The sequence below is a fragment of the Lithobates pipiens genome, unplaced genomic scaffold, assembly GCF_037356315.1.
Source record: "Lithobates pipiens isolate NorthernLeopardFrog02 unplaced genomic scaffold, aLitPip1_a1.2 Scaffold_19, whole genome shotgun sequence".
In the NCBI taxonomy this organism is placed as follows: Eukaryota; Metazoa; Chordata; class Amphibia; order Anura; family Ranidae; genus Lithobates; species Lithobates pipiens.
This window is the reverse complement of record NW_027507764.1, coordinates 187038229-187050874: the sequence shown is the minus strand read 5'-3', so window position 1 is coordinate 187050874 and position 12646 is coordinate 187038229. Positions and strand designations below refer to the sequence as shown.

Sequence of the window (12646 nt, the reverse complement as noted above, 5' to 3'; positions counted from 1 at the left end):
CGCACTACTCCCTTGGGAGCTGCAAAGTGTGTTCATCACCTTTCTGTTAACTTGTTCGTTCTTTCTCCCCATGCAAAGATCCACAAACAGCAGACAATCCTTGAAAACTTTATAAAACTTTATTGCTTGAACTTGAAGAATGTTACATTGGAAGCAGAAGATATGAGTTGCCTCTAATAATCTGGTTCCTGACACCGACCAGCATCGTTCTGAATAATGCTGGGGGTTATGGATGGTAAAAGTCCCAGGCCTCACCACCTACCTTGACTCCGGCGATCCGCCCAGTATCAGTTCTGGAAAGTGTCCCTCTCTAGGTCCTTGGACACAAGCGAGTTTGAAGGATAAGCACTGCTGGGTTGCACTCCCCTTGCTCTTTGCCATCGACAGTCCATGATTGCACAGAAGGTTGATCCCAGTTTCCTCCATCCATTTTTCACCTACTTCCTCCTCCGCATGGTCCGGTACATCCCAGGCTGGGACGGCCGGTTTTCTCCTCCAGATTACTGTGTGGGTTATCCAGCACTGAGGTCTCTGAACCCTCAGGCCTTTAAACCCGCTCTTCTATCCAGGACTGGGGTCTCTGAACCCCCAGGCCTTCAAGCCTGGTCCACGCTCTCTACATCTCTATTCCTTCTCCAGCTCCTACCAGGAAGCATGTGACCCCCCAGCTTATATGAGTGTCCTGCCCCTGCCAACACAAGTTAATGATTGGTCCAGAGCTTTCCATACAAGCTGCCTGCCACTCCAGTCCCAAGTCCTGCCTCCCTTCCAGAATATTTCCACTGAAAGGTAAAGGGGATCTCTCTGAGCCAGAGTGTAGGTGGCCACACCCCCTCTATTCTATCACTCCCCTCTCCCAAAATAAACAATCAGGCCTAAAAAGTCCGTGGCAAAATTTACCTATCACTACCTATAAAACCCTATCTAGCACCCAACCCACCTAAAGGGAGTGGGCGCTACATCTGTTTTACAGGAACAACCTTTTGAACCATTGCACCATGCTGCTTTACTTCTTTTGACAAAGAAATCGTTTTTTCTGGTAGCCATATCCTTGGCTAGAAGGGTGTCGGAGTTACCAGCTCTTTCTTGTAAAGAGCCATATTTGAGCATTCATAAGACAGGGTGGTGTTTGTTGTGTCCTCACCCAGATTTTCTGCCTAAAGTGGTTTCAGGATTCCATCTGAATCAAGATGTGGTCCTACTGTCCTTTTTTCCAGATCCGCAGTCCACGGAGGAGAAGTTGTTACACTCTTTAGATGTTGTAAGAGCAGTCAGAATCTATCTGCATGCAACGGCTCAGATACGAAAGACCGATTGTCTATTTATTCTGCCAGAAGGCCCCAAAAAGGGCCAGGCAGCGTCAAAATCCACTTTCTCTAGATGGATTTGACAGGTTATTGTTCAGACTTATGGTGTAAAGAATAAGATTCCTCCTTTTCAAGTTAAAGCACACTCAACTGGAGCAGTTAGTGCTTCATGGGCAGTGCATCAGCAGGCCTCCATGGCTCAGATCTGCAAGGCTGCAACTTGGTCTTCAGGCCATACGTTCACTAGATTCTATCATGTGGATGTAAGAGGGCATGAGGATGCTGCTTTTGGGCACAGTGTGCTGCAGGCAGCAGTATAGGTCCTCTTGTCCGTTAGCGGTCCATGTTTCTGATCTGTGTCTCCCTCCCCTCAAATTTGGGCATTGCTCTGGGACATCCCACTAAGTAATTATGAAAGGCTCTGTGTCCCGTGATATATCAACAAGAAAATATAATTTTTAAAAAACAGCTTACCTGTAAAATCCTTTTCTTGGGAATACATCACGGGACACAGAGCTCCCACCCCTCTTTGGGATCATACGTTGAGATACTTATTGCTTTGCAACAAAACTGAGGATCTCTGCATATGGGAGGGGTTATATAGGGGAGGAACTTGCCTTGTAATTAATGTTGCCAGTGTCCAATCACCTGATGGTGACTATCTAACCCACTAAGTATTATCAAAGGCTCTGTGTACCGTGATGTATTCCCAAGAAAAGGATTTTACAGGTAAGCTGTTTTTAAAAAATCCTATTTTTTTTAAAAACACGTTTGAAAAATTCCTGCGCAAATACTGTGTTATATAAAAAGTTGCAACAATCGCCATTTTATTCCCTAGAGTCTCTGCTAAAAAAAATATATAATGTTTGGGGGTTCTGAGTAATTTTCTAGCAAAACCATGATGATTTTTACATGTAGGAGAAAAGTACCAGAATAGGCCCAGTATGGAAGTAGTTAAAACATGTTAATGAACAAAACATAATACAATCCCCAATTATTTGTTAAAATATAATAAATGATATTATGCTGAGTAAATAGATACTAAACATTGTAGGCTTTAAAGTTGTGTCTGCCCGTGGAATGGCGCCAAACTACAGTACTTAAAAATCTCCATAGGCAACATTTTAAAAGCCTTTACAGGTTACAAGTTTAGAGTTAGAATGGAGGTTTTGAGCTAGAATTATTGCACTCACTCTGATGTGTGTGGCAATACCTCAAGTGTGGTGAGATTTCAGTTTACATATACATGCAGGACTGGCGCATGTGTTCACATTTGTGCACGGGGTGGACGGGGGTGCTAAACCGATATTTACTTTAGGTTTCCATTGAGTACTATGCGATTTTTGTGATTGAACACAGCAATCACATGGTACAAGACCAAGTAATCACCCAAATACACCAGTAATGTGAGCCAGGCAGGAGGCTGATATATTGGCGCTGCTTCCCATCCACCATTTATAGGATGTGGGCAGACGGGAAGTGGTTAATAATTCAGTTTCTGTTCTCTGTTTGCCGTTCTTCAACCTTCTTCTTGTGAACTTGTGTCCAAAGCTAAACTGCATATTGAAGGTGATATCTTGCTATGCCTTGTACAGTCAGTGACAATATTATATCTGTGTCTTAAAAGCTAAGTCCACCTTTTGGAAAAATGGCCCTGGGATGGATTTTAAATGAGCAACCCCACACACAAATTCAAGCCAGACCTCTATCCAAGCATGCAGCCTTGCTTGCCAGGAAAGGATGGGACAAGCATGCAGCCCCCTCCTCCTGAACCATATCAGACCACATGCCCTTAACATAAGAAGATTACCGTGTCAGGGGGGTCCTTCCCCACAAATCTGGCCTGGTGATTGTGGGAGTCTGCAGGTGGGAGGCTTATTGGAATCTGGAAGTACTTTAAAAATAGATGAGCTTAAAGATTTGACCCCTTTCATGAATAAGTAATGCCGCGTACACACGTAGCCAACTATCCGGCGGACTTAGTCTGCTGGACTTCCCGCCGGACTGTCCGCCGGACTTTCCAAATGGGCTACTTGCCCACACACGGCACTTTTTCAGTGGACTAATACGGCGTACTAAGTCCGCCGGACTATCCTCCTTACCTTTGAAAGGAACGGACTCGCCCACACAAGCGGAGGAAAGTCCGCTCATTTTGAGCACGTCTCCAGGTAGCCACCTGGTATGGACTTAAAGGGGAACCCCAACGCCGAAAAAATCGGCGTGGGGGTCCCCCCCAGGTCCACATCAGACCCTTGTCCGAGCACGCTACCCGGCCTGCCAGGAAAGGGGGGGACGAGCGAGCGCCCCCCCCTCCTGAGCCATACCAGGCTGTGTGCCCTCAACATGGGGGGGTGCCTAAAGCACCTTGTCCCCATGTTGATGAGGACAAGGGCCTCTTCCCAACAACCCTGGCCGTTGGTTGTCAGGGTCTGCGGGCGGGGGGCTGTGTAGTGTTTTTTTTTTACTTTTATTTACAGGTGAATGGGTAGGGGTACATTGTACCCCATACTCATTCACATAGGGTGGGGGGCCGGTATCCGGGGGCCCCCTTATTAAAGGGGGCTCCCGGATTCCGATAAGCCCCCCGCCCGCAGACCCCGACAACCAACGGCCAGGGTTGTCGGGAAGAGGCCCTTGTCCTCATCAACATGGGGACAAGGTGCTTTGGGGTGGGGGGGCCGCACGGCCCCCCCCTTCCCCAAGGCACCCCCCATGTTGAGGGCACGCGGCCTGGTACGGCTCAGGAGGGGGGTCGCTCGCTCGTCCCCCCCTTTCCTGGCCGGCCGGGTAGCGTGCTCGGACAAGGGTCTGATGTGGACCTGGGGGGGACCCCTTTAAGTCCATACCAGGTGACGGGGCCAGCGACGCCTCCTTCGCTGGCCCCGGCTCCGGGCGGGAAAAGTCAGTTCATTTCAAAAGTACAGCGGACTGGCACACACACGGCCAGATTGTCCGCCGAAATGCGAGTCCAACGGAAAGATTGGAGTGCAAAACTAGCTTCTAAGTCCGCCGGACTTTGGGTAAAAGTACTTGAGTCCGCCTGACTTTTCCACTGGATTGTTTGATCGTGTGTACGCGGCATTAGGAGTACATACCCTTACTCATTCACAGAAAAAACTGTAAATGGTAAATAATGGCAAACACCTTTGACAAGTCCTTTATTTAAAAAAAAAAAAAATGTTCCACAATGTAAATCCATTGTCAAACACATCCATACATTCATCCATTCATACACGTCCAGTGATGCAGATCATTGGTAATCACGGTAAATAATGCCCGTCAAACACCTATAACAAAACACACACTGACATGCCAAACCACTCAAACTATGAGTGCCAATGACAACTCCCCTATCAGGAACCATGAATCAGACTGAGACAGAAATGCAGTAAAAATCACATCTTTTAATGTAATGGTAAAAATTATACACATCAGTAAACGTAGTTAAAACATAAGCCAGGGATCATAAGCCAAAGCTGGTAGTCAGACAAGCCAGTAATCAGGAAACCAGAGATCATAGGCAGAAGAACAGGATTAGGAACCAGAAGGGACGTCACCTGGGCAAAATCTTTCAGAGAAACACAGCAGAGAAACTCCAGATATGTTGACCAGGCAAAGGCAGGAAAGGAATTAACAAGGCAGTTTAAATAGCCAGAAGGGGCTGGCTGTAGGTGGGACTGACGAGCAGATAATGATAACCAGGTGAGCCACTGAGGAATCAGTAAGTGTTGACAATAATCTGACAGCTGAGTAGCCTGAGCACAGAGAAAAGAGCTGCTAAGAGCCCAGCTCTGACATTCTCGAGCTGTCAACTGGAATGTAGTGGCTGATATTATTGACTATGACAATGACAATATTTGGTCAATATATTTTCCCAAATATGGCAATATTTGGACATTGATGTCTGCCACTATCCTTGACCCTGTGTTTACATGGACAGGGTTTTCCATCCAGAAAAGGAATGTGGTCAGGTCATATAATTGGTTGGACGGCATCCAGTGCTTAACACCAATGACAAAGGAGACTGTTTCATATATATATATGTAAATATATATATAAATATATATATATATATATATATATATATATATATATATATATATATATATATATATATATATATATATATATATATATATATATATATATATATATATATATATATATATATATATATATATATATAGCAATAGTATAAAAAATGACACTATAAATAAAACATTTGGCTCCTGGCCAACTCAGTAGAAAGACTACATCTCCTGATATCCCTGCCACCTTCTCACCTGCCTCTAAACATGGGAATTATGGATCTCTACTCTTCTACTACACTTATATTTTGAGCGAGTACCATTATCTCTATTACATGCAAATGTCGTTGTTTGATGGCATATGCTGAAAAGAGACAATGAGGGTTATTTACGAAAGGAAAATCCACTTTGCACTACAAGTGTACTTGGTAGTGCAGTCATTGTAAATCAGAGGGGGACATGCAAGGAAAACATAAAACAGCATTTTAGCTTGCACATGATTGGATGATAAAATCAGCAGAGCCTCCCCTCATTTCAGATCTACCCCTCAGATTTACAGTGACTGCACTTCCAAGTGCACTTGTAGTGCAAAGCGGATTTTCCTTTAGTAAATAACCCCCAATGTATTGAAATGGGCCACTAACATATTGTTGTATATTGTAGAAAATCTTTATTTGCACTCCAGAAGAAGTGCAGCACAAGCATGCTTTGATCTCCTGAAGAAGTGGACTGATGTTCACAAAACACCAGAAAAAACTCAAGCCCAGAAAATCAAATACACGATGAACAATGTAATGATAAATTGTTAATTGTTACTGCTATGAAGGAATAGGCAGATGTTGCTAATTACTGGGTGTATGGCAATTTGTTTAGGCCTTATTATAATATAGGCAGCAATAGTGTTTTAATTACATTTAATATGTAACTGGCACATGCACTCTGAAGGTCTGGCATACCTTGCCAGACCTTCTGAGCTGCATGCAGGGAACAAAAGGCTCTTGCGCATGTGCGGGAGTGACATAACCGCAGGGTTCCGACCAATCACATGACTGGAGCATGAGAACCCAGAAGAAAGACAGGGGGAAGATGTCAGCCCTCTCAGTGGTAACATTACAGTGCTGGAGTGCTTTGTTCCAAGTTAAGTATTTCAAAATGTATTTCAAAATGTGCTAGAATATGCAATGCATACTAGCACATAATGCCTGGCAGGTTTTTCTTTTTTCTTTTGCAACATCTGCGGTTTACAATCATTTTAACAAAGGATGTGATGTATAGACTATTTTAAGCTACTGGAATAGTCCTACAGTCTTTATGAGAAAGTATTTTTTAATACTGCTGTTAGGGAGCATTGGGGGTTATTTACTAAAGGAAAATCCACTTTGCACTGAAAGTGCACTTGGAAGCAATGTTGCTGTAGATCTGAGGGGGACATGCAAGGAAAAGAAAAAACAGCATTTTAGCTTGCACATGATTGGATGATAAAATCACTAGAGCTTCCACTCATTTCAGATCTAGACCTTAGATTTAAAGCGACTGCACTTCCAAGTGCAATTTCAGTGAACTTTCAAGTGCACTTGCAGTGCAAAGTGGATTTGCCTTTCGTAAATAACCCCCATTGTGCCAGCCATCAGGCTAATGCGCATGTGCATGCTTATGCATTCACACTTTAGCTGGATGGCTAGCACAATGTTTCTCACATAGGAAAACATCTACATTTGTGTCCTATCACACCAGAGGGGGACATGTCATTTGCAGCCTAAAGCATGCAGCAGCTAGAGGGTAGGAGTTTAAATAGATCTCATTGTATGCAGAACACATGCAGGTGTTATGAATATTCAGGCATGGTCATAGTCATGTAGGACACCTCCTGCATTATGGGGTTAGACATAAATTGCATGCCGCAGCAAATTGTGGAAAGCTATTTAACCAGGTTATAAACCTAACTGATAGTAGCATGGTCTGTAAGTGGGGAAGAGGATTCTGTCATTCTTCTACCACTCCCCCACTCACAGGTGGTGTGACATTTAATGAAATCAGTTAATGATGTTTTGTCAGAGAGAAGAGGGAGTGAGGGTGTCAGCCACGTTGGGAGCTTCTGAAGTAAATTTAAATGCACAAGCGTATTTTCCGCTCAAGCTTGGCTTGCATACATGCGGTCACACAAAAATTCTCTGAACGCGGTGACGTACAACACTATGACGAGCTGAGAAAATGAAGTTCAATGCTTCCGAGCATGCGTCGAATTGTTTCGGAGCATGAGTAGGAATTTTGTGCTTCGGAATTTGTACAGAAGATCGGAATTTCCGATCTGAAATTTTTCCGACCTGAGACATGCTTCATTACAGGAAAGTTAAGTGCCTGGAGCAGTATGGAAAAAAATGAACTAGACTTCGTGAAACTTTAAGTGTGTGGAATTTGCAGGACAATATAATGCGGCAGGTGTGTGCGTGTAAATCACAAGACAGTATGGCAGCTAAACAGTAAACACATTTATTTCAACTGTGAATTAAGCTGTTTGCCTGGGAGGTCCATTTTAATTTCCCTTTAGCCAGAGCAACTGCAGTCTATCATAAAGCACAGACATAGTAGGAGATTTATTAAATGGCTATCAATCATTTAAGTAGCAGATTTTTTTAAGCACAAGCTTATATCTGAACTCCAGGTAGTTATAATAGACAGAAAATAATGCAGCTTTTTTATTAATGAATACATCAGTTAATGCAACTTTTAAATGCAAACAATGCATGTAGCTAACATGAATAGGTATGTTCCTTTTGCAGAACCTTTACAGTGAACCTCAGACTGAGAAAGGGAGAAGCTGCAAACAAAAAATCCACAAAATATATGATACTGAACATCCTGCCACACAGGTATGAACTGGACAGAGTTCACAGAGCCCTCAATGCCCCATGCTCTGATGGAAATCAAAAGAACATTATTGTTGAACCCCATTTCTATACGGTCAAAGAACAGAAGATGGCCAAATAATCTTTGGATCTTTAGTGGAGAAGCTATCCGATTCAAATATTTGCTAACATATCACCAACTACAGTCTAAAAACGTAGATCCTTAAAGCCATTATTGCAATCCTTCATCGACAAAGGTATTAAATATCGTTTGCTCTTTCTTTTCCGCCTGCTGTTCATATAAGATGTACTCTTTCCCCACATTTCAGGAAGGTGAGGCCATATTGCTGAAGCTTGGGCTCATCTCAATGGCACCAACAAGTTCTCCTAATTGCTCTACTCAAAGAGATTATGATAACACCAGATCAGTAATGGTGGCCTCGCTTGTGGGTAACGAATAGAAGCCACACCAGACTTTGGAATATACCTCCTTTGAGGAGTACTGATCCTGTTAAGACCATCATTACACATTTTCCTTTGTGTGGGTCCCCAACATACTACCTGATGTTACTGAGGGATTCACCCTCTTTAGTTTGTTTTAATTTTTATATGTTGTTTATCAAATTGGCCTACAGTAGTACCGATCATCCTACCGCTCAAACCCTTACAGCAGGGATGTGTTTTTTTGACACACCTCAAGTCTGGGCCTGGACTTTGACTTATTATATGAGGACTGAGTTAACTTCTGTACAATGTGTCTTTGGTAGATAGAACATTCTTCTTTCTGGGACTCTATCCTACCTCGTTTTTGCCAGGCTCTTCAGGAGCCACCTGGAATAGATATTGTACATGACTTTACCGGCAGCATTTAGTATAGATACTCATGAGCAACTATGAGCAACTATACTAATATGAGGGTTTACATGAAGGTTAGCTGGCGGTAAGGGACTTCAGAAGTTGATGGTAATTGCTTTTTTCTCTCAGATGTTGATTTAGTAATAATAAATAAACAAGCTACTGTTTACTGTTTATTGTTTTTGATGTCATATAATGATTGACATTTTTAGCTAAAGGGTATGTGGTAGCTTTGAACCCCTGTTTGACTCCAATCCCTTCACTTGTGCTGGGACTGAACTCAAACCTAGTGTTGAGTTTTACACTGACAATGCTAAGTGCTTTATTTGTTGGACATTACCCACATCACTGGGTATTTCTCTCAGGGCAGACAGCCCTCCTGTACTGGGCACACACCCCATTAGTTCAAAAGTCACTTTTGACTGGGCAGGTAGGCTGTATGGGGCCCCGTGATTTACAACAGTAGCCCTAATTTCTCTTAAATGTTTTGTTATTTACCCTGTTTTTTTTATTTTGTTGCATTCCTTCTAGGGGAGGGTTAACACGTCATTCTCTACTAATCAATATGGCAGAAAAAAGCCATGTTGTAACCCCAGGTGAGAGAAGCAAGTACACAAGATATAAATAAAAATGGAACAAACTTTTATTTATGATACCATTTCCATAAAATTGTATAAAACCATTAATAACATACAGTGCCTTGAAAACGTATTCATACCCCTGGTCATTTTTCCCTGTTACAACCAAAAATGTAAAGGCATTTTATTGGGATTTTATTTGATAGACCAACACAAAGTGGCACATAATTGTGAAGTGAAAGGAAAATTATAAATGGTTTTCAATTTTTTTTACAAATAAATATGTGAAAAGTGTGGCGTACATTTGTATTCAGTCAATATTTTGTAAAACCACCTTTCACTGCAATTACAGCTGCAAATCTTTTTGGGAATGTCTCTACCACTTTGCACATCTAGAGAGTGACATTTTTTGCCCATTTTTTCACCCAGAACCCACAGTTCTCAACAGCTTCATACATATTATTCAAAGCTTTATGCAGCCTCAAAGAAGGGATATGATGATAAAATAGACAGATTTTCGATCGGGTATTTCTCTACCTTACTTAAGTGGCTCCCACAGAGAGCTTTTGGACAAAGAAGTTACGGGTAAAGAAATTTTGCAAACAATTGACAGGCTATAAGAAATTCCTCCCACACTTGGTACTCCACTTAGAGGGTTTTTATGATGCTCTTCAGGTTGGTTTGCCTCTTGGTGCTGATTTAAATAGGGCATATATCTGTATGATACCCAAACCAGACAGGTGTTCTGGAAATGTGTAAAACTATAGACCTCTTTTGCTCCTCAATTGCAACCTAAAACTGCTGATGAAAAGCTATGCTAACAGAATTGCTCAATTTTTGGAGCACAATATAAATATTGATCAAGTGGGGTTTGTCCCCAAGTGCCAGGCAATCAAAATGATCTCAGTTCTAAGTTATAACTAGGATAGAGTTAAAGAGCGATGAGGGATGGTGCTTTCATTGGATTTACATAAAGCTTTTGACTCCCTGTCTTGGCCCTTTGCATTCCGAGTTTTACAGAAATATACTTTTGAACCCAATTTCTTATCCCTTCTTCGCACTCTATGCTCAAAGCATATGGCCAACATTATTGTAAGTGGGTACAAATACAATATATTAGCCATACAAACAGGCACCTACCAGGGCTGCCCTTTGTTTCCATTATTGTTTATAATAGGAATAGAGATGTTGGTAATAGCAATTCGCCTAAATCCATGTATACAGGGTGTCCAGAGTGCTGACACACATCACAAGTGTGCCCTCTGTGCGGATGATTTACTGTTTGCAATGTTGCTAATCACTACTCTACCCAACCTGTTTCAACTTCTGACAGATTTCGGCAACATATCGAGGCTCTGGGTCAACACAGAAAAATCAGAAGCACTCAATATTAAAGTGTTTGTTACTCCATCATTTCATATTCATTGAATAAAAAAAGTATCCTGCTCTCTTTGTATCATTCCTTTGTGTGATTTTTTTTGGTATTCCTGCCAGTCCTCATGCATTCCTATTAAAAACTGACCATACTAAGCAAGAGAACACACCGTTGCAAGATCTCTATCTATCATGGGAACTCAGTGTGCTCTCCTCAAATGATCAGACTTGACCTGACACATCCCCTCTGCACAGCCTTTCTCTGGGAAGATCAGTGTACTGTTGTTTCTTCTCTTACAGCTCTTGTGCAGCTGAGAACTGAGGGGATGTGGTCACTTAAAAAAAAGGAAAAAAAAGGTATTTATAATGTTTTTTTATATCTATATATACATTTTTTGCCTTTCCTTTCTATTTAAAAATGAATGAGCTATTTTACAAGGTGATCATCTAAAATCATTTTAACCTTTCGGACTCAGTAATAACAACCCTCAAAACATAATTTTGCTTTTACTCTACTGGTATAATTTCCTGTACCAATATAAACAAAAAAAATCAAACTTCAAATACATATATGTGGATCTAGGTGGTGAAAAATACCCTCAAAACTTCAGGAGGTATGGGAGTCCCACATCTCCTGAGGTATTACAAAGGGGCACAACTGATCTAGCTATCGCAGATTTACTCTGCGAGTTATAGACTGGACCAAACTTGTATCCCAAACAGGTGCCCCACACCAAATAGATCTCACATGTAGATGCCAGCAAAGAACCTTAAAGCAATATTATACCCTACTTTATCCCACTTTGGGATAGGGTATGCTAGACATCCCCCATCAAATATACCAGTTGCCCCTCTTCTTAACAATCCAGCATCTCCTCCAGGCCATGCCCCTTATCAGTTCTCCTGGAGGATGAACAAAGGATTATATCACAGCGCCAGATATATTACCCAACCAACTGTTGTGGGAAGCATATTTAGTAACATAAATATACGGGGTAGATTTGTCCTCCTGGACAGTTGATATATTTAAAGGAATACTTAACACAACCTTAATGGTAACTAATTATAAAGTTATCTCACAATGGTATATGTTCCCATCCAGGCTTGTCAAGATGTATCCTAATCCATCCCCTTTGTGCTTCAGAAACTCAATAGAGGACATCCCCATACGTCAAATTTTTATATCTTTTTAGTGGTCTCATATTTTATATCTTCTTAGTGGCTAAAATGACCATTGTGAAAGCATGGGATTTCCTGTAGTAGACTTAATGGCAACAAAGAATAATTTTTCTTGGATAATGCTGCACAGGAAACTGGCTAGACAAACAGACCAGATATGAAAATATCTGGAAACCCTGGGTGTGGTACCTACAACCACCAATATAACTGGGATGGGGGTTGGAGGTGTCGGGACCAAGACCAAGAGGAGAAACCTTTCCAATCTGTTCTCTTTACTTCACCTCTTGTTTTTTTTCCCGCTTCCTTCCTTTTTTCTTTGCAAAATAGCCTGTATACCAAATGAATACATAGTGTTGGACCATAGGCTTCACATATGATAATACAGATGATTCCATAGCATAGTATATCAAATGTGGATCTGTGGAGTTTAATTGTACTCCTATTTTGTTCCACAGATGCATGTATTTTATATGTTCTGA

The 12646-nt window shown here is 41.8% G+C and overlaps 1 long non-coding RNA gene across 1 annotated transcript in view; it reads left to right on the top strand.

Moving 5' to 3' along the window:
- Nucleotides 1–11066, top strand: part of LOC143996490 (uncharacterized) — a 140578-nt gene extending 129512 nt beyond the window's left edge. Inside the window, exon 2 of the long non-coding RNA XR_013277559.1 lies at nucleotides 8116–11066. This is a non-coding gene — a long non-coding RNA (uncharacterized LOC143996490). The remainder of the gene's footprint in view (nucleotides 1–8115) is intronic.
- Nucleotides 11067–12646: the final 1580 nt, after the last annotated feature.